The 20,634-nt window shown below is 35.0% G+C and overlaps 1 long non-coding RNA gene across 1 annotated transcript in view; it reads left to right on the forward strand.

Annotated features, from left to right (window-relative positions):
* Positions 1–20,424, forward strand: part of LOC148113312 (uncharacterized) — a 219,057-nt gene extending 198,633 nt beyond the window's left edge. Inside the window, exon 2 of the long non-coding RNA XR_015734406.1 lies at positions 17,419–20,424. This is a non-coding gene — a long non-coding RNA (uncharacterized LOC148113312). The remainder of the gene's footprint in view (positions 1–17,418) is intronic.
* Positions 20,425–20,634: the final 210 nt, after the last annotated feature.

The raw sequence follows: 20,634 nt of genomic DNA on the forward strand, positions 1-20,634 counted from the left end.
AGAGCGCACGGAATTATGACTTGAGGAGTTTATGAGGCTTGACAAAAACTGACTGTGCTAGGGTACAGGAGGAGGAGGCATCAGTCAGGCTGAGTCCAGTCTCCATAGTAACAAGTTGAGAGGGCCCAGGACTAGAACTGCAGTGCTGGAATGTGAGATGCATCAGCAAATCTTGTGTGAAAAACAGAAGAGAAGCTGAACATTGCGGTTTAGAAGAACTGGAGCACTCTTGCCAAATTAACAGAAGATAATTCAGAAATATAAAAGTATTCACACAGTATTTTGATATGAATGTGCAGAAGACAATAGATATTCCTCTCAGCTTTATAAATAGATGCTTTGATACAACTACAATTTTCTGTAAGGATTGTAGAAGTACACATTTTAATTATATGTGTATATTCAAAAATCTATGATGTGCTGAGTATTTTATTTTATTTTATTTTTTAAATCTTTACTGGGCCTTGAATTCAAAGTTTTGAATTCAAAGCAAAGACACACATGCACACACACAAACATTAGAACTGAGTTTGATTGCCCTAAATTACAAGTTATCTTGGTCAATTGAACAAATAACACATGTAAAATCAAGCATTAAAACAATCTGTCTAGGCTATTGATGAATAATATGACACAGCAATTAAAGAAGTTGTTATTTCTTTAATAACACAACTGATAGTACAATGATAATTAGACTGATTGATATCAAAGTTAATAAATAGTATGAAATAGATGCAGACTTGATATAGTTAAAGTAGCAATGATTTGCATTTATTGGCTTCTATGCAGCACACATGGAATATCTATGTGCTTGTATCTGTTATCATTTGGTTTAGTTGCCCAGATTCCTTGGTTAAGTATCAGTTGCCAAGTCTTCCTTTAACAACTATAACAATACAGCTTGTTCTTTTATGTACACTGAAAGCATATGCACTAAGACAAATTCCTTGTGTGTCCAATCACACTTGGCCAATAAAAAAAAATCTATTCTATTCTATTCTATTCTATTCTATTCTATTCTATTCTATTCTATTCTATTCTATTCTATTCTATTCTATTCTATTCTATTCTATTCCATTCCATTCCATTCCATTCCATTCCATTCCATTCCATTCCATTCCATTCCATTCTATTCTATATTCATAACATTAACAAATGATGGTAACCCATGAAATAGAAAATAGTAGATCATTAACATTGGTGCTACAAAATACGTGAGAGTCTTTGTCATTTTGGCTATAACATGTTCATGAAACTATATCTGAAGTTTTAATAGCCATTTTAACTATTGAGCAAGTTATAAGTTGCCAAAATTTAAAACCCAGGCCAATTGATGATCCACATTCTTCCAAATAAATGCTACATCAAAATTGCAACTGAATACAATCTTTAATGTCGGTTATGGCAAAACCTGTACATCAGTGATAGTACCTTGGACAGCAACAGTATAAGTTGAAAAAGACACCAATAAGTGCAATGTCTTTCCCAATGTACTTTGTCCATAGGAGCGGGAGACTATGATAAATTTAAATTAATAATAGTTTCATTATACAACCGTACAGTTGCAAATTTAAACTTACCATATTTCTATTAATAAATGAAAAGACATTAAATAAAAATGAAGTCAATTGCTGTTTCTTATTTTTAACCAGTCTCTCATATAGAATCTTAAAGACCAAGTTCATATAATTGCCAGAAGTAATTCAAGTCTCTTATTTGAAATAGCTTTTTATGGACAAATTTCAAGAATAAAGGATTTATTAAAAATAATATGGATATTCATATTTAATACTGTCAATTACTTTGGGGAGTGGTGCATATTCTATATATGTTGTGAACATATGCACATGTGCATTTACAACTGAGCTGCTGGCTCCTTCATTTTCCTCCAATTTTAATTCAATACAATAGGACATACACTTTTTTCAGTGTACTAGATTTTATCACCAGGCATTTTACTCTGCTCATTGTTCAGGAAGAGTGGGAATTGTGGGCGAGGGGAGAAATGAAAGGTTCATAGAGATGTCTCAGTTGTCAGAGAATCTGCTAATGAAGTTCTTTCATGATAATATATGGATGAACAAGTAATGTTGCTAAGGCAGCATTTCTAGCTTGTCTTTCTTCACCTATGGAAAATTAATTTTATAGTGTCTCCCAGGGATCTGGTAATTGGTGAATGTATCTGCATCTAATCTGTGCATGTACAGTGATCCAAAACCTTGAAAATTTATTCAAAGCTCTTTTCTGATTTCTCATTTGCAGTTGATATTTCTTCACTTTTGGTCCCTAGAGATCAAGAACTCTGTTCCCAATCCAATACTTCTCCCAGCAAGCAGCTCTGGGCAACTTTGTCCCTCTCCAGGCCTCCCCTTATTTCTAACCTAAATAATACCATGCTTACATTTTATGAGAGTAGAACACCACTAAAGCCATTAGATTTGCTTCTTGACAAATGTCACAGGCAATTGAACTGAACTACAACATGTGCTCTATTCAAACATGTCAATAAACATTATTGCAAAGTCACAGAAGCAATAATCAGAATATATGAAACTCACCTTTATTGCTATTTTCCATGAATTTATACAATGCTTTTTTTCTGTAGGAGGAAAAAAGAAGATTTTTTAAAAAACTTTATTTCAAAAAGCTTGTGGTGCTATTTGAACAGAGGCATATTCTCTGCTTTCCTTAAGTGCACAACAAGCAAGAAATTATTTAAAAACATTTTTCACTTTATAGAAAAAAATAACATATGCAAAAGCCTGCATAAAATGAGATGAATTAACATGGAGGATTTTTTACATCATTAATACTTAAAAGTTGATAATTTCTCGTCCTGTAACTCTGCCAAAATTCTGTTCCCATTTATGAACAGATGTTCACCTGACTCATTAAATCCTTATATTCAATCCTAGTTGTTTTTAAAAAAGCAAAAAGAAAAGATGAGCTTATCCTAGTTACAATAATATGAACTATTAACTGTGGTTAATAGTATGGCTATTAATATCCTTTCCTAATCTGACCACTAGAGGGATGTGGTGGCTCAGTGGCTAAGATGCTGACCTTGTCAATCGAAAGGTCGGCAATTCGAATCCCTAGTGCCGCATAATGAGGTGAGCTCCAGTTACTTGTCCCAGCTTCTGCCAACCTAGCAGTTTGAAAGCACATAAAAATGCAAGTAGAAAAATAGGGACCACTTTTGGTGGGAAGGTAACAGCATTCCGTCTGCCTTTGGCATTTAGTCATGCCGGCAACATGACCACGGAGACATCTTTGGACAGTGCTGGCTCTTCGGCTTTGAAACAGAGATGAACACCACCTCCTAGAGTCGGGAACAACTAGCACATATGTACAAGGGGAACTTTTACCTTTACGTTTAATCTGACCACTATCCCTTCGGGTTCCAGTACCAAAGACTGGTTGGTTATTGGATCCTGTATGGTTATTGCTGAGAATTCCAAGAATTAGAGTTTATACATCTGGAATGTGGCCAGATTGAAAAAGATTTCTGGAAAGTATTCACCACCCAATATTGAGAATGCAAGGAAAGCAGTGAGGTTGTGTTCAGTGTAGTTTGAACCAATCAATAATGTAGCTGCTGCATTTTAAAAGAAATATCTCCGAATACAGCACACTGCAGTAGCCAACTGTGGTATATATTTTAGAGTTATCTTGGCTAGCTTATCTCTGCCTTTGACAGGTTACAGTTTGGCATACCAACCTCATTTCATAGGAACACCTTGTGTCATCAATATTTTTCAAATGTCCAAGTCACTACTTCCATTGTATCTCCACAGAACAGGTTGGCATTACCATAGAACAGGTTGGCATTAATCTTTCATACTGAGTAACATCTCCTTCACTAGTATGTTGCAAAAAGAAGCCAAATCTGTCAATGCTGTGTTATGTAAAATTCACTTCATTTTTTTTTTGCAAACAAAGTCAAATAGATTTGTCTCAACTTTTTTTTTTTTTTTTAATTTGATTTATATGCCGCCCTTCTCCGAAGACTCAGGGCGGCTTACAATGTGCTCAACAATAGCCTTCATCCTTTTGTATATTTATATTTATACAAAGTCAGCTTATTGCCCCCACAACTGGGTCCTCATTTCACCTACCTTAGAAAGGATGGAAGGCTGAGTCAACCTTGAGCCTTGGCGAGATTCGAACCCTGCAGTAATTGCAGGCAGCTGGTCTTAAGCAGCTTAATAACAGGGTGCCTTAAACTCTAGTACTACCAAAAAAAAAAAAATATGTATGAAAAGAACAGAATAGAACAGAACAGAACAGAATAGAATTCTTTATTGGCCAAGTGTGATTGGACACACAAGGAATTTGTCTTGGTGCATACACTCTCAGGGTACATAAAAGAAAAGATATGTTTATCAAGAATCATAAGGTACAACACTTAATGATAGTCATAGGGAACAAATAAGCAATCAAATCATATTAGGAAAGAGTCAATATAAATTGTAAGGATACCAACAACAAGGTTACAGTCATACAGTCATAAGTGGGAGGAGATGGGTGATAGAACAATGAGAAGATTAATAGTAATGCAGACTTAATAACTAGTTTGACAGTGTTGAGGGAATTATTTGTTTAGCAGAGTGATGACATTCAGGAAAAAACTGTTCTTGTCTAGTTGTTCTGGTGTGCAGTGCTCTATAGTGTCATTTTGAGGGTAGGAGTTGAAACAGTTTATGTCCAGGATGCGAGGGGTCTGTAAATATTTTTACAGCCCTCTTTTTAACTTGTGCAGTATACAGGTCCTCAATGGAAGGCAGGCTAGTAGTAATTGTTTTTTCTGCTGTTCTAATTATCCTCTGAAGTCTGTGTCTATCTTGTTGGGTTGCAGAACCAAACCAGACAATTATAGAGGTGCAGATGACAGATTCAATAATTCCTCCGTAGAACTGTATCAGCAGCTCCTTGGGCAGTTTAAGCTTTCTGAGTTGGTACAGAAAGAACATTCTTTGTTGTGCTTTTTTGATGACGTTTTTGATGTTAGGTGAAAAGATAAGGGCTTTGAAGCATGCTGTCTCTTGATTACCTCAGTCAGGCTAGACTGATTCAATAGTTAGAGAATTTCTACATGTCTCATTGTTCTATCTAAAAAGAGGTAGTAGTAAGAACTTTAATGGATAATTTCTCCCTTGACCTCTTAGGCCAGTCTCATTTCTAGGACAGTGAATTAAGAAGACAGTCACAATATGGCTTCTATTCTTATATCACCCCACCCTAAACCACTCAGACGTGCCTTGGTTTATATCCTAGGAGCTGCGATTTGAAAAAAAAAATCCAACTGTCAAAATAGCATACAATATGGTAGTTAAACAGCTGAATATTCCAAAATTCAGGAATCTGTGATAGTTGCCAATTGCTTCCTGACCACAATTTAAGTTGTTGGCCCTGACCTTAAAAATCAAAAGGTATTATAGCTTCACTGTGTAAGAGTCTATCTCACTTTTTACAAATCTGCCAGACTATTAAGATTTCCAGGAAAGCCCTTTTTAAGATCTTTTGACTTTTAGGGGCCACCCTTTCTAACATAACATGTATTCATTTTATGCCATATTTTGTTTCACTTTATAAACAACCAAACAAATCAATAGGAGAGGGCCTTCTGTACTACTTCTTGGGAATATATGTTGAGAAAACTGGTATAAGAAATCCTATTGATGGTTTACTATTCAGTATTGAATTGAATTGATTGCTAAAAACAGTTGTACATGCAATGATTAGCTTGGAACATGCTTTCATAACTGGTGGCAATGACAAATCCAAAAACTTTGGAAGTCTAATTTTTTATTAAAACAAAGATTTAATATTTTAAGCTCTTGCTTGATTTGTAAAAAAAGGTTAAAATTATTAAATCAGTTATTTTTATAATTAATCATTACATATTATTTATATTACTATACTGTATACTGGCAATTGTAGATAGTCATTAGATACTAACTTAATTTTAATAAGGTAATTTGTTAATTGATGCAACATATTTTAATATGAATATGAATTCAACATTACTTTGAATTTTTGTATTTAATCTAAAAACAGTTTCAAATCTCTTTTCTTTAATTTTTATTATTTTCCATTTTATTTTATTTATTAAAATAAACTAAAATGTTTAGTCATCCTTATTTTTCAAATTATAACCAAGGATTGTAATAATTTTATTAGGAAAAAATGATAGTGCTAATAAAGAATTAGATATTACTATACTAAATGTTCCATGCATTAGGATGGCAAAAGAAGAGAAAAAAGAAATCACAAACATATGAACAAGCATATTACAAAAAAAGTAATTAAAAAAAGAAATATGTCTTTATGTAAGATAATGCAATATGAGTTAGATAACAGAAAAGAGACAGAGACACAAAGAAGAAGAAAAAATATTTAACAGAACTGAAAAGTTATTGAAAAGGGATATTGAAGGAAAGGTTTTCTATTGTAACATACAGTCAGTACTACATTATTAATATTGTCTGTATTTCATTCCAGCTTTTGAATATAAAAATGTCTAACTGTCCTTTTAATTCATGTTCACTTTAAGAATGCTGAAAATATCTAGCCAATCCAATGTTTCCTTTTTCATAATGGACAATGATGTTGATAGAAAACAGCACCAGGAATAATATGCTATTCTCTACGGCACCTAATACTAAAGATAATATATTGGCATCACGACTAGCAGTAGTCAATACTTCCATATTGTTTCAATACTTCCATCTATGTTTTCCCTGAAACTAGTCTGTCATCAATCAGAATGAAACAAGTGTTAGAAGTGTTTTGTTTAGTAGCCCCAAGCTGCAAAAACATTGATCCCTAACCTGTCTTTTCAGAATAGCATTCCCATTATATCTATCTCTGCAACTAGGAAGCAAGCATGGAAAGCCTAAAGAAGGAAAGCTCCCGAAAGCATCCATTGGTATATATATATATATGTTGGGGGAGGGGGGGGCAGCTAACTTAGCAAAGTCCTAGGATCATGATGCAAGCTCCATCTTTTTTCTATTTTGCTATATAACATTGCATACCGTAGATGCACAAAGTAGCCGATCTTGCATTATGTCAAAAGTGACAGATTCCAGCAGATAGTAGTGAATGCTGACTACTATGGAGGTTTCAAGGCTCTCTTTAAAAATTGTTCTAGTCAATTTTTCATATCATTATTTATAATCTAGCATTTCTTTCTTCTTGCAATTGCAAGAAAGGATCTTGAAGCTAGGTTGTTACAATTCAATATAGCCTATTTATTTTTGGTTTTGTGTGCCACCTAGAGTATGCTGCCTACAGTCCAGTGGAGTTGTACAGCTATAGTAAATTTAAATAATAAATAAAATGTATTATTATAGCCTACTTTTATGCTTATATTAGCATTCAAGGTAGCTTATAAAAATGGTTTCCTATGCCTTAGAAAGCTTTACTAGCTCTCCGCATACCACAATATTTCTTAAAGAATAAGAAATACATCTAACTACATAATCTGCAATTTGGCAACTCTGTAAAAACACTGGGTTTACTTTACTCGTACAAAATGTGACTTTCTTCTCTCCAAATAAACTGCTTGACAGTTTTTTCCTCATAGCAGCGAATTTGATTTTCAATAAAGAGGTCCAATTTCACATTGATTGTTTATATTTTTATGTGCATTATTGTAGAGGCTAAAAGTAAGTGAGATATTTCTTTACTGCAATATTTGCAATATTGTAAAATGTGTCATTCAAATGCACTTCTGCTTTTTGCTGAAATCTTTTGGGATCTTTTGCCAACATAAGCATAACCAATTAATTTGATAGTATTTGCTGAATATTCTAAGTTTGAAGCAAGTCTTTGTGCTGCTGACCAAACCTGCTTTGATCTAGACTCCCCTCCCCTTCCCAGTCACTATAGGTAGTTTTCGATATACAGCAGTAATGGAGCCTGCCCGTTACAATCGCAAGGTATGATACCATATTTCCCTGAAAATAAGACCCTGTCTTATATTTTTTTGAACCCTGAAATAAGCACTTGGCCTTATTGCCATGCGCTCAAAAGCCCGATTGGGCTTATTATCAGGGGATGTCTTATTTTGGGGAAAACAGGGTAGTTCTTAAGTAAAATGCCTTCACTTAATGACCCCACCCCTGTTCTCCTTGATGCAACTGTTAAACAAACACAAGGGTGGTTAAGTGGAGAACAGGCCCGTCATCTCCTGCCCTGGGCTTCTGAAGGTTATTCCCCACCCTCTCTGAGATAATTCATGCTCTGCTTCTTGCTGGGGTCCCCACAGTCCTTCAGCTTTCTCTCTACCCAGAGATCCAAGAAGAACAAGCCGTCTTGTTCTTCTTTGTCTGAAGCTGAATGGATAGGTGGGTGAATGCTGCAGTCCATTGTAAGAACAAATGACTGTGAGAGTGCTACAGCTCTATCTTTGAAATTGGATCATAAGTATCTCTGGGGAAGTCTGTAGTAACTTCAAATTGTCACTAAGTGACCTATCTGTCAGCCCTGGAGGCAATCTTTTTCTTTGGATCTTCAGGGCTGCCACACTTAATGCTGTGGGAAACTGGGTGGGGGGATTGCATGGGGTTGTAGAGATATCTAGCCATTACAACATTCTTTTCTCTGGGAGTCAAGGACGTTCAGTCTGTACTTGGAGTGGTGTGACTAGGAGGCATCTCCTGTTGGGATGGTGGATTGATTGGACCATGTGATGGACATATGGGTGCAGGGGAAGGAACTTTGACTTTTCTTTGGGTGGGGAAGTTTTCAGATTCAGGTTTTCCCAAATGTGCCAATATGACATCTCTAATAAAGGGAAACTTTGAGGAACTTCTAGCCTTGGAGTCTTCTTTCATTGGGGGTGTTACTAGCAACCCTGACACTATAGCAAATTGCGGACAATCTATATTACCATCCTATCAAGAATTTACTCTTCACTTCTTTTTTGCCCTGAAAGGTAAAGGAAAATAAAAACAGAAAAGGGTAAAGGTATAATACATACATTGTCTAAACCTGCCTGAAATCCCCCAGATTATGCAACTGTTGTTTTAATTTTCCATTATGAGAAGGGGGAAAGAGGAAATAAAATAGGAAGACTTTCAACTTTCTTTCTTTATATCAACTGGAAAGATTAACATGGCCACTAACCAATCAATTCAGTTATTCTTGATCATGCGTTGTCAGCACATGAACTGACAAATGAATAAATTAACTTGGGTGGATATCTGCAGAAGCCCCATAATCTATTAAGGAAATTACTTGCCTTAGTCTGGCAAGTTTTATTGTTGGCATTTGATTGTTCTCAAGGTACTTACAGATCGATTGTTTTATGATCTCATCTAAAACTTCCCAGGTTAGACTCATCCGTTGTTTACTGGATTCTCTTTTTTCCTCTTTTTGAAGCACCAGTTATCTAGTATTTCACCAATTTTCTAGAAGTTCTTGAGCCAAATCATCAGCTAGTTTCTTCAATGTGGTAGAGTCCTAGGATGCAAACTATCTGCTCCTGAAGATTTAAGCACATTTAAAGTAAAAATGTGTTCTCTGACCATGCTGCTATCAATAACAATCTTGTCCCTTTTTCTTGTCAGCTGTTGGAATACAATACATAGGATTTTTTTGCTTGAGAAGACTGAAGAAGTTGATAAGATATGTTTTTTTGGTGGTGGTTGTTACTAGAATTTTTTTTTCTTAACTGAGCAGCTGGTATACTGACTCCGAACATATTATTCTGAATATATCAAAAGGAGAGTCAGCTTGGTGTAGTAGTTAAAGGCACTGGACTAGAAACTGGGAAACCATAAATTTCTACTCTTACTTGGATAACTTTGGGTAGGCACTTTCTGTCACCCCTATAAAGAATACAAAAGCAAAACCACTTCTGAAAATGTTGCCAGGAAAACTTCATGATCTGGTTTGTGGGATTGCCAAGAGTCAAGATTGACTCAAAATTGCTGAAGATGTACAATAAGGTTAGGTTATTTCAGTAGTCTCAGTTCATTTGAGTTTTTACATACTTGACATCAGTTCTCTATTGTTATGGGCTTAATTATGCTTAATTCTTAATTATGCTTTGATGACATAATTCTTTTTTATTTCCTGTATGTTTCATTTTTGCTTTGTTATCTTATTCAACTTTTTATATAGTGTCATTGACTTCTTTTCATAAGCTCATTTTCCCCCTTGCTCATTGATTTTTGTAGCTTTGTACCATTGTGCTTGTAGCATCTTAGGAAATCCTACACATGTTGAGTTCCACTTCCTATTAGCTTTTCATATTTAGCATTGTTTAGAGTTTATTCAAATCCACTTTCTTGAGTCCAAGATTCCAATATGTATAAAGGGCTAACAGTATTACAAGGCTACTTTCCCCTAATGTCCTTGATATTTTCCCAACTACCGTAAGTCTTCCCTATTGATTAATTATGATGTCAAGGATAGCTGACCTGCTTGTGCCTTTCTACACTCTGAAGGCAAAAGCTGCCAGCAAGACAACTCGGGAATTTTGCTTGAAGGAATATGGTTGGCAGAGTGTGTCTTCTTTCAACAGATGTTGGGCTAATTAAGACATGTAGAAAAACAAGCCTAGGAAATCAGGCAAGGAGATGACAAGCCATATGTGTAATATCCATGTAATATGAATTAGACCTCCCCTAAGGAGACCAACATATGTTTTCAGTAGTCCTCACCATGAGCTTGTTCTAAAACTAAGTTTTGGATAGAATCTAAATATGATCTAGAAAGATCTGTTGTGTGTCCTTCTTCATTACACAACAGATTTATTAACTGTAGTTCAGATTTTCTGAATTCAGAAAGCTCCTAAAACCCCCTGATGTTAACACCCTCCAGACCATTTGGAATTGCTGGTGACAGCAATATCCTAGAAAGCCTCTCAGGAACCTCTGAAAAGTATTAATGCAAAAGTCTACTGCATGCATGGATGCTTTTGGAAAATATTTTTTGAAGCCTACATCAAATCTCTATAGCACTCTGACATTGCTGTCTGGAAGGATAAACAAGTTTGGCTAAAATCAAGTGATAGGATCAAAAGAATATACATAAAAATTATGACATGTCATGCTTTCCAGCAGTAGTGAGAAAGCACAAAACTATCAGGAGTATAACTGTTCTAATAACAGCTCATAGATACCTGCTATACTATAGCCCTAATCATGAAACTCTTACTCTGTCAGTTATGTTAATGGCAATATACTATTAATCTAAGCATTAAAATGCTATTGCACTAGTTCCACATTATCACCATAGGAGCAGTGTTGTAGTATTGCTTGTAGCAATGCAGACTATTGCTTTTTTAATAAGTACAATGTAAGCTTCGTATCCCAAGAAGGTTAACATTCACTCTTCCATAATATTTGATTATATTATGTGCAGATAAATGTTGTTGATATTATTTTATTTGCAATGTTCATTTGGAGATGTAGGAACTATTGATCAGTGCAAAATGAAAATGAATGAAATTTTATCTTTTAATCAAATAAATGATAATTGTAGATAACTGTAGGCTTTCTACCCATGTTACACTTTACAAAGAATATTTTCAAGGACATTATTTCAGATCTGAAATAAACATTCACATTAATCATTCAAAAAGGATAGCACCATAGCATTCATATGATGGCCACAATGTGTACAAGTGGTTTTAAAAAATGTTCTACCTTAATTGTGACAAATTAATCATTTTTAGAGAGGAGAAATCACCAACCATTGGATTATCATGGGTCCTTTCTTATTTCATCAAGTAATTTCTGTAGTCCTTGGCCACAGTTATATTCTTCTTCCGCTATCCATCAATGCAGAATGGAATGGAATGAAAAATAGAATAAAAGGGATGGTAAAAGGGAAATATTTATTTAGAAATTCAGACAAAGTAGGATCAGTTAAGAGCATGAATTTACCAAAGGAAGAAAATATTTGTAGCTCACGGTTGAACTGGGGGAGGGGGTCTTTAGTGCTCTCTGAGCTTGGTTTGGTTTTTTTTTTTTGTAGATCTTTCATTACCAAACGAGGTAGCATCATAAATGCTACTTGGGAGTGTAGAGAGTAGAAAGCTTTGAGGCCTGGCATTCAGGCAAATCAACCATTAAGATGCAATAGAAATAAACAATTACTACATACCATTGAAAAGAGAACATCAAAAAGCCAAAAAGGAAACAAAAAGACCAAACACCTCCTCACCAGCAATCAACACCCAGGTGAGCAGAGATTAACACCTAGATTAACATTAGTCCAACAATCAAAAAGCAAACAATACCACAATCAAGGAACATTACTGTAAACATCAAAGCTCACTTACTAGTACTGATGATGTTACCTAATTTGGTAATGAAATGTCTGCAAGAAAAGAACCAAGCTCAGAGAGCACCAAGGACCCCACAACATGAATTTAACAGGTATTCCTTATGTTTTATGAAACAATATCCTGCACAATCAATCGAAGCTCTATTTCAAAAATTCCAAAGTTAACTACATTTCCTGGAAGTATTTGCACGTAGCATTCTCTAGTCATGGAATCTTTTGAAGAAATGTTGCAATAAAGAAAAGCCATATATGATAAGAGCAAGGTTTTATTCATTTTTAAAATATAATTTTGTGGATTTTATAGTCACTATTTTGGAACGTTGAATCACAGAATCTTGAGCTACAAAATATTAAGGGAAACTCTGCAGCAGTCTCTCTCTTTCTTTCCTCTTTTGTCGAGGTAAATATTATCATAAAGTTTGTGTATATGATTTACTTATAAATAATTCTCATGGCATTTACCTTGGAATAAATTTATTTACATTGGAGTTTCATTGCTGACAAGACCAAAATAGTTTTTCATCAAAGCTGAATGGACCACAGTTTTTCATCCAATGTAAGAATTTACAATCCAGAATATCCTAATTTGGCCATACTGACTGATAATTTTAGAAGGTTTTCAACATATCTGGAAGATAGTAACATGGGAAAGGATGAATTTTGATGTAAATGGTCTTTTACAAGACAAATAGACTGTGACCTGGCAGAGGAAAACTGCATTTTGTGGCGTATATCTAATAACACTTATGCCTTAAATTTTGTGTTTCACATTTTTCATATAGGCCTTACACAGAGAAAAAGGGGGAGAAGGGGGTGGAAAGACATCAATATTCAGGTTGCCCAAGGAGAGATAATGTGTGAAAAAGAGAGAAAGTAAATCAATATATTTTAGGCAACTGAGGAGCATTCAGTTGAAAATCAAATGCAGACAGTCTAAAGTAGGGCCAGGATTTTTAGAGAAATAGTGAAGACGCCTAACAATCTATGCATTTGATAATTTGGTGAAGGCATCAGGATAGAACCTGTGAGTTTAAGGCACAAAGCTACTTGGTGGCATTAGCTCAGCGGTCCTCAAACTTTTTAAACAGGGGGCCAATTCACAGTTCCTCAGACTCTTGGTGGGCTGGATTGGCTGGGTGGGTGTGGCTAGATGGTCATGGGACTGGGTGGCATTGCTAGGTAGTCATGTGACTGGGTGGGCATTGTCCAATTAAGCAGTCCAAACAATACACACAAATTAAACTTTAGTTTGCTATGCTCCTGGGGATGGAAAGCAGGTTAGCGAAGGGATGTGGCTGCCTTTGGGTGTGTATGAGGGATTTCTGTTTGTGTGTATGTCTCTCCCTCCCTCCTCTCTCCCCCCACTCTCTGGAGGCTGGGCCCATTTTTGGCTTCCTGAGGCTTCCCTGTGTCCCATTTTTGGCCTCCCCAGCCTCCAGAGGGTGGGTGGGGCCAGCGGGTTGGCGGGGCAATGTGGGCGGGCAGCCTGGAGTCCCATGCAGGCTGAATTAATGGCTTCAGCGGGCTGTACACGGCCTGCGGGCCATAGTTTGAGGACCCCTGCATTAGCTGATTCATTTCTATCAGTCCTAGAAAGCAGGCAATGACAAATGCAATTTCCCCAAAAGACCTTGCAAAAAACAAAACAAAAAAAAAACTGTTGGGATTTTTCTAGGCAGTCTCCAGGAATCAAAACTTAACTTGAAGACACACATGCATGTACAAAAATGTGTTTGCATAGTTCTTATTAAATTACTTCATTTGTTTATAAAGAGCAGGATTTATTGGTAGAATTTACCAGTTTCACTCATTGTTTATTGAAGATATGAGTTAGAGGCAGAGGATAGGTTCCTATTTATCTGTTAATTGATATAGAATATAGAAAACCCAATTCTTTGCTTTTACCATTTTTGGCCCTCTTTTTTTTTTTTTTTTTATCAGGAAAGGTACAAAGTGGTATTTTTAAGAAGGTTGACCATATAATGACAAATGAGCAGAAAATAAGAATACTTACAACAGTAATGGGCAAAAGCAGTAAACAATATGATTACATGGTCCCTTACATTATTATTCTGTTTTATTTGTTCTGTCTGTTACATTTAATTATAAATAATTGGCACATCCCAAGACAATGAGACATTTTCTTCTGTTGCTTGTAAGCTATAAACAGAAAAACTAAATTGCTCAAAAATGCTATTAAAATAGATGTCACCTAAGCCCTGGAATCTCCTTCTTATTCCAATATTAATATGATTCTTTTACTGGGGAGGGTGATTTAAGATATCAGTAATAAGCTTCAAACATTTACTTATAGCTTAGTGACACTGTGTTCACCTCCATAAACATCCAAAATTTTAAGATATGGATGGAAAACAACATCTTTCTGCTGATTTATTATTATTATGAAACCAAATTAGAGTAAGAAAAATGCCCTGTGTACATCTGGATTCAGATATTAAATTTGATTTGCCAGGTTTGTTTTTTTTTTAATCTTAGATTAAGCTTTCCTGGGTTAGCCTTCCTATATTGGCCCTACATGAAATCAATTCAGGATTTCAGGAGCAGTTTTACCTCTTACAAAGATTTCCATAAAATTATTTTCTTATAATTATAAATAAATCTGCAGTTCAATTATTTTTCAAACCAGGCATGTGATGTGAAGAAATAAATACCTGAACATGAATATTTATTCTCAACTGTAATTTTTCTAAAATTCAGTTTTAGGGAAAGGTAAAAATGTCACAATGCAATTTATAACTGCATTCTGATCTACAGATGAATTCAAACATTTAAATAGGAGTCCATTTCCCCATTTCCTTCTCTTCCCTATACTGGTAGTCTTTGACTTGCGAACACAATTAATCTCCCCCAAAAGCTGAGTTACATGTATGGTCTGCAAGCATTGTCTACCTAAGTAATGCTTGCAGACCGTACATGTAACTCACAATGGTGGAATTGAAAAAAAATTATTACTGATTTTGTGGGCGTGGCTTAGTGGGCATGGCTTGGTGGCAGGGGAAGGATACTATAAAATCTCCATTCCCACCCCACTCCAGGGGAAACTTACTGGAAAATCCCTATTTCCACCTGAGCAGCTGGGACTCAGGAGGCAGAGAATAGATGGGGGCGGGGCCAGGCAGAGGTGGTATTTACCGGTTCTCCGAACTACTCAAAATTTCCGCCACCAGTTCTCCAGAACTGGGTAGAACCTGCTGAAACCCACCTCTGGTAACTCAGCTTTTAGGCACTAGAAAAAAATTTCTTGAATGCTATTTATCAAAAAAACAACTATTGATATATTTCAATATTTTATTAAACAAAGAAACATGGTAACAAAGAAATATATCTGTATTTTTATGAAGACTACTTCCTATTTTTTTCTTATTTTTCATTGGGCATGTCATTCTCTAATTGCTCATGTCTTTTTCTAAAATAAGAGTAGTGGAACTTAAGTGTTTCATGTGTTCTTTAATGTCCAAAATCAACCTGCTTAAAAAAATTAGGGAAACATTGAGATTTAGCTTCAAAATCTCCAGAATGAACAGAAGAAGTTTCCAAACATAATCAATTTTCCACATGTTCAAAAAGACAGTTAAAACAGTTAAGCTCCCCATTATCTTGGTTCTGGAATAGGACCAATAAAGGTAATACTGAAAATCTCTTCCCTGATTGTGATAGAAATGGAAGTGAAGTAGACAAAGTGAGTTTCTTTCTACGTGGAATTGAGAGAAAAGCATCATTCACCACAACCATTAGCCATTTGCTATCCATGACATTTGGGATGGATTAGAAAGAAAAATGTCCCCCTTGAGGTCTCCTTGATAGAGATGTAAAGAAGGCAATAAGAAGAAAGGAAGAGGTTGACTGATGGCTACGATATAAGCGGATTCTTCTCTCTGTGCATTAGAAACTCAGCAGATTACACTAATGTGCATAATAATCAAGCTGTCAGAGACTCTCTAGTTCTGCTTGGAGGCAGGCAGTGCTGAGAACATTTTATCTCATTTGCAAATGACTTTTTATGCCCAGTAAAATGCAGTTTTCATATCAATTAATAATTCAGCTAATAATTCAATAAAAGAATATCCCTTTTCCCTGGGAGAGGGGGAGTCCATCCAAGGCAGCAAAGGAACCATCAATACATGGGAAATTTGAGACACTATTCCATTAAAAGGTACCAGAGCAGTAGATGGTAGCAGAGGAACACTTGAGATATATTTCAAATCTCCAGAGTTTATGATAGCATTCATTTTATTAGGTTAGCATTTATTTTAATATTTGTTTTATTTATTCTACGTAATTTATAAGCCATTCCAATCACAACTGACTCTGAGTGTCTGTAACATTTTGATTCATCCCTCCTCCCCCCTCACCTTGTTTTTCTGATTTTCGATTGATCATGTTGTACATAATCTTTTAGTATAAATGTTGGCACGGCCATGTGTTATTCTTTCTGCTTCAGTTATAATTTCCTAAAATGTTTTTTCTCGTTTCTGTATCTCTAGCACTACCTATTTAAAAATAGAGATTTTTGAGTTTTCCTGAAACATTTTCTGACCACACCTGGAAAATCATTATAGGATTAAGGGAACAGCTGCCATAAAAAAAATTGATCTGGTACTATCTTTTATTACTTTCTGTCCAATATCCATAAGATTTTGATGTCAACATTCAGCTCTAGAGAATGCGAAATAAACACACCCCTGGTCATTTTTACTCGTTTTAAAGTATGCCTTTTTTCATTCTCCCTGTAATGATTGTCACTAGAAAGTGAGATCTTCAGAAGCCTGCTGTTCACAGCTGGGATCATTTGTGTCTTTGTGTAGTTGGTTTTTTTTTGAAAATAAATAAATAAAACAAGATGTTGATGAAAACACCTGCTCAAGCTTGCTTTTTCTTAATGAGTCATCTGTATAATATTAAATAGCACTACAAACCAATTACTGCTGTTTAAATATCAGTCATGTGCTAATAAAGTCATGAAGTATCATAGGTATTTCAATATATACTTTAAAGAAAAAAATTGTAAGACGTTTAGAATCACATACATGCATTATCAGAATATGAGGCCATTTTTGATATATCAACTGATTTTTTTTCTTCTTTTTCTAGGTAAGTGAAACTTCAATTTTTCCAATATTTGGAGGTACATATAGTTCGAATGTGATGAGAAGTCCTTTCTTATGTGTGATTCAAAGTCATATTCAAATTTCAACTGATGGTACTTGCAGCAATTGATTGTGAGTATTTGTAGGTATTTTTGTCACTTCAGTTGTAAACATTATTATAGCCTTTCAATGTAATCTTATATAATCATTGTATCTATATGTGTATATGTATATGTGTATATGTGTATGTATCTTCCAGAATCAAAATAATCAATTTAAAGATATGATATCATTTTATACTCCTGATTTATAATTTTTTTCTTTTCTGGTATTCTGTTGATAAATGCATGTGAAATATATATACCTATTTTAATCAGGGCTGGGTCAAGCATGGCAAACAGGTGCACTGTGTTTCCAAGTGGCCAACATTGGGGACTCCATTTTTAATGGTTTGATCTAAGTTTCCCAGTTCTCCTGATTCAACAGCCAGGTTGATGATGCTGAGTTCCGATCCTAGATTCATCATTTGGATGTACAAAATCTGACCAGCTTTACATTATTTGATGCAAACATTCAGTTGGGTTGGCAGAAAAAGAGAGGGAAAATATATGTAGCACAGTTTCATTTCCAGGTTCTTTATCAGAAGTTACCATAAGAGAACTCTGAACTTTATTCTGATTAACAAAATAATATATTCCATTTATTTGTGTGAGGGTAAAATCAGGAGTTGCATAAGTGTTTTCCTTCCCAGTGGGTATGTTAAGGGTGTAATTGGTACTTATATGTGTGTGTTCTCCTTGTGTTGCTGCGGCATATGTGTTCTGTCTGTTTGTGCTTCTGCTTTCCTATCTTCCTATCAAGTTCCTATCAAGGAAAACTTCCTATCAAGTTTTATTCATGACTATTTATGAGTAGGCCCACCCTGGGTCATTACGTAAGAAAGTGGAATAACTATATTCCAATATTCCAAATATTACCCAATTGCTTCTCCCTTAGGAATATAATGAAGGATTTTTTTTTTTTGTCCTGGATTTTTTTCCCACAGCCAAATCAATATTACTATTTCTCAAATTTATTTTTGTTTCTTTTGTTGATTCCTTCCATCACACTAAGTTTGTCTTTGATCTGCTTTGTAGTTAACCTGGTGATGGATAGAGAAATGGATAGAGTCCTGAGCCCCTTTATCCAATTGGTTTCCAATATTCCTTGGATTGGGTGGTACCTAATGCAACTTGTTAAAGGCAAAATTACTATTTGCCAGCTAATTTGTGCTGTTTAGCAATTATTTGTGAGTTACTTAGACAGCTATCAATAACATTGTTATAATCGATTGATAGGACATGCTGAAGTATTTTGCTATTTCTAAACCTAGCCAGATGGATAAGCATTAATACATACCATCACTGAGAATACAGAGATGGAAGGAGTTTTTGTTTCTCTGTGATCATTAGCAAACTGTATGTTCCATTTTGTTTTCTGAGATTGTTTTGAGTCAGCAAAATCTGGTCTTCTTTGGAAAACCAAGAAGAAATATTGAATATCATCTAGTCAAGATCAAAAGTAATATGCATAAAAGTACAATTCTAGGCATGATTATACTAAAGTATTATTTTCATTAAATTCAAAGGAATATAACATATTCTTATTTAAGTAAATACATTCTTTTATTTTAGTTATTTGTTAGATATGTGGTTCACATTTTCTCCATCCTCCATTACTCCCCCACCCGAAAACATATTTCTGAGATACTGTAGGCTGGCTAGATGGTCATTTGTCGAAAGTCACCAAATGAACTATCATGGCATAACTTGAACCTGGTTACCCTCAGTTCCAGTTTCACTATCTGAATCACTATAGCACATAGACTTTCAAATTTACAGTTTAAGAATAGCTTGATACTGGTTCATGATTTTTAATGTATCTTATACCATTATAGACTCTATGTTTATAATAAGATTATTACTCAATACTAACAAACCAAATTCATATCTATAGGCAGTATTCGAAATGTGATTTTACTAATGCAGTATAAAGTGCTTGATTCTATCCTTTGTTAATGCAGCCTAGGATTACAGCTACGGCAGAGTGCTGGTTCATACTTGTGGTTGTCCACCAGGACTCCTAAATCCCTCTCATAGTTATTGCTGTGGAGCCAGATACCACTTCTTCTATACCTGCACATTTGGTTTTTCTTGCCTAAATTGCATTTTGTTGGATAGGGCCCAGTTTTGAAAACTGTCAAGTTACTTCTGGATCTTGAGCCTATCTTCTAAAGTGTTGACTATTCCCCCAGCTTAGTGTCCTCTGCAAATTTATATCACCCTCATCTAGATCATTTATGAAGATGTTGAAGAATACTAGGTCTAAGACAGAACTTTGGGATACCCCACTGCATGCTTCCCTCTATGTAGATGTAGTTCCACTGAGGACTACATATTGAGTGCAGTTGGTCAGCCTGTTATGAATCCTTCTGGTGATGATGCTGTCTAACCTACATTTGGTCTATCTTACCAAGAAGTAATATATGGTCTATTTTGTCTAGTGCCTTACTAAACTCTAAATATACAATGTCCACAGCATTTTGCTGGTCTACTAATTTAATCCTTTGTAAAGGAATGCAATACATTTTTTTCTGGCATGATTTAGTTTTGACAAACCCATGTTGACTTCTAGTATAAGCTTTGCTGGTTTCTATGTGTTCACAGATCTGTCACTTGATTATATTTTCCAGGCTCTTCTCAGGTATTGATGTGAGTCTGATTGATTTGTAGTTGCCTGGATCCATTTTTTCCCTTTTTTGAAGATGGGAACCACATTAAGTTTTTTCCAGTCCTCTAATAAAATTTAAAGTTTCATTTTCTAATACTGAGAGATAGAAGAAATTATTTGGGTTTCCAGAATTTAAATGGCAAGTTTTGAGTTCTATATTTAAGTTTCAGTTTTTAAAACTTGATTATCATATATAATAGCAGCAAGGAAAGAAAAAATGCAAAAAGAATTAAAAAAGAAATAGAAAGAAGCTTCTGATTTCCTTAGCTGAAAATATAAATACAATTAGAGAAATATCTCCTAATTTATGGTTGCAAAAGAACCTCACATTTTTCTATTATACAGGGTTTTTTTTTTAATCATCAGAAACACAAATCATATTTTGTCTGTTTCATGCAAAAAATGGGAAACTATATTTAAATGTAGATATTGTATTTTCTGGATTCAAAGC

Source organism: Pantherophis guttatus, chromosome 5, assembly GCF_059756535.1.
Source record: "Pantherophis guttatus breed Tessera chromosome 5, ASM5975653v1, whole genome shotgun sequence".
Lineage (NCBI taxonomy): Eukaryota > Metazoa > Chordata > Lepidosauria > Squamata > Colubridae > Pantherophis > Pantherophis guttatus.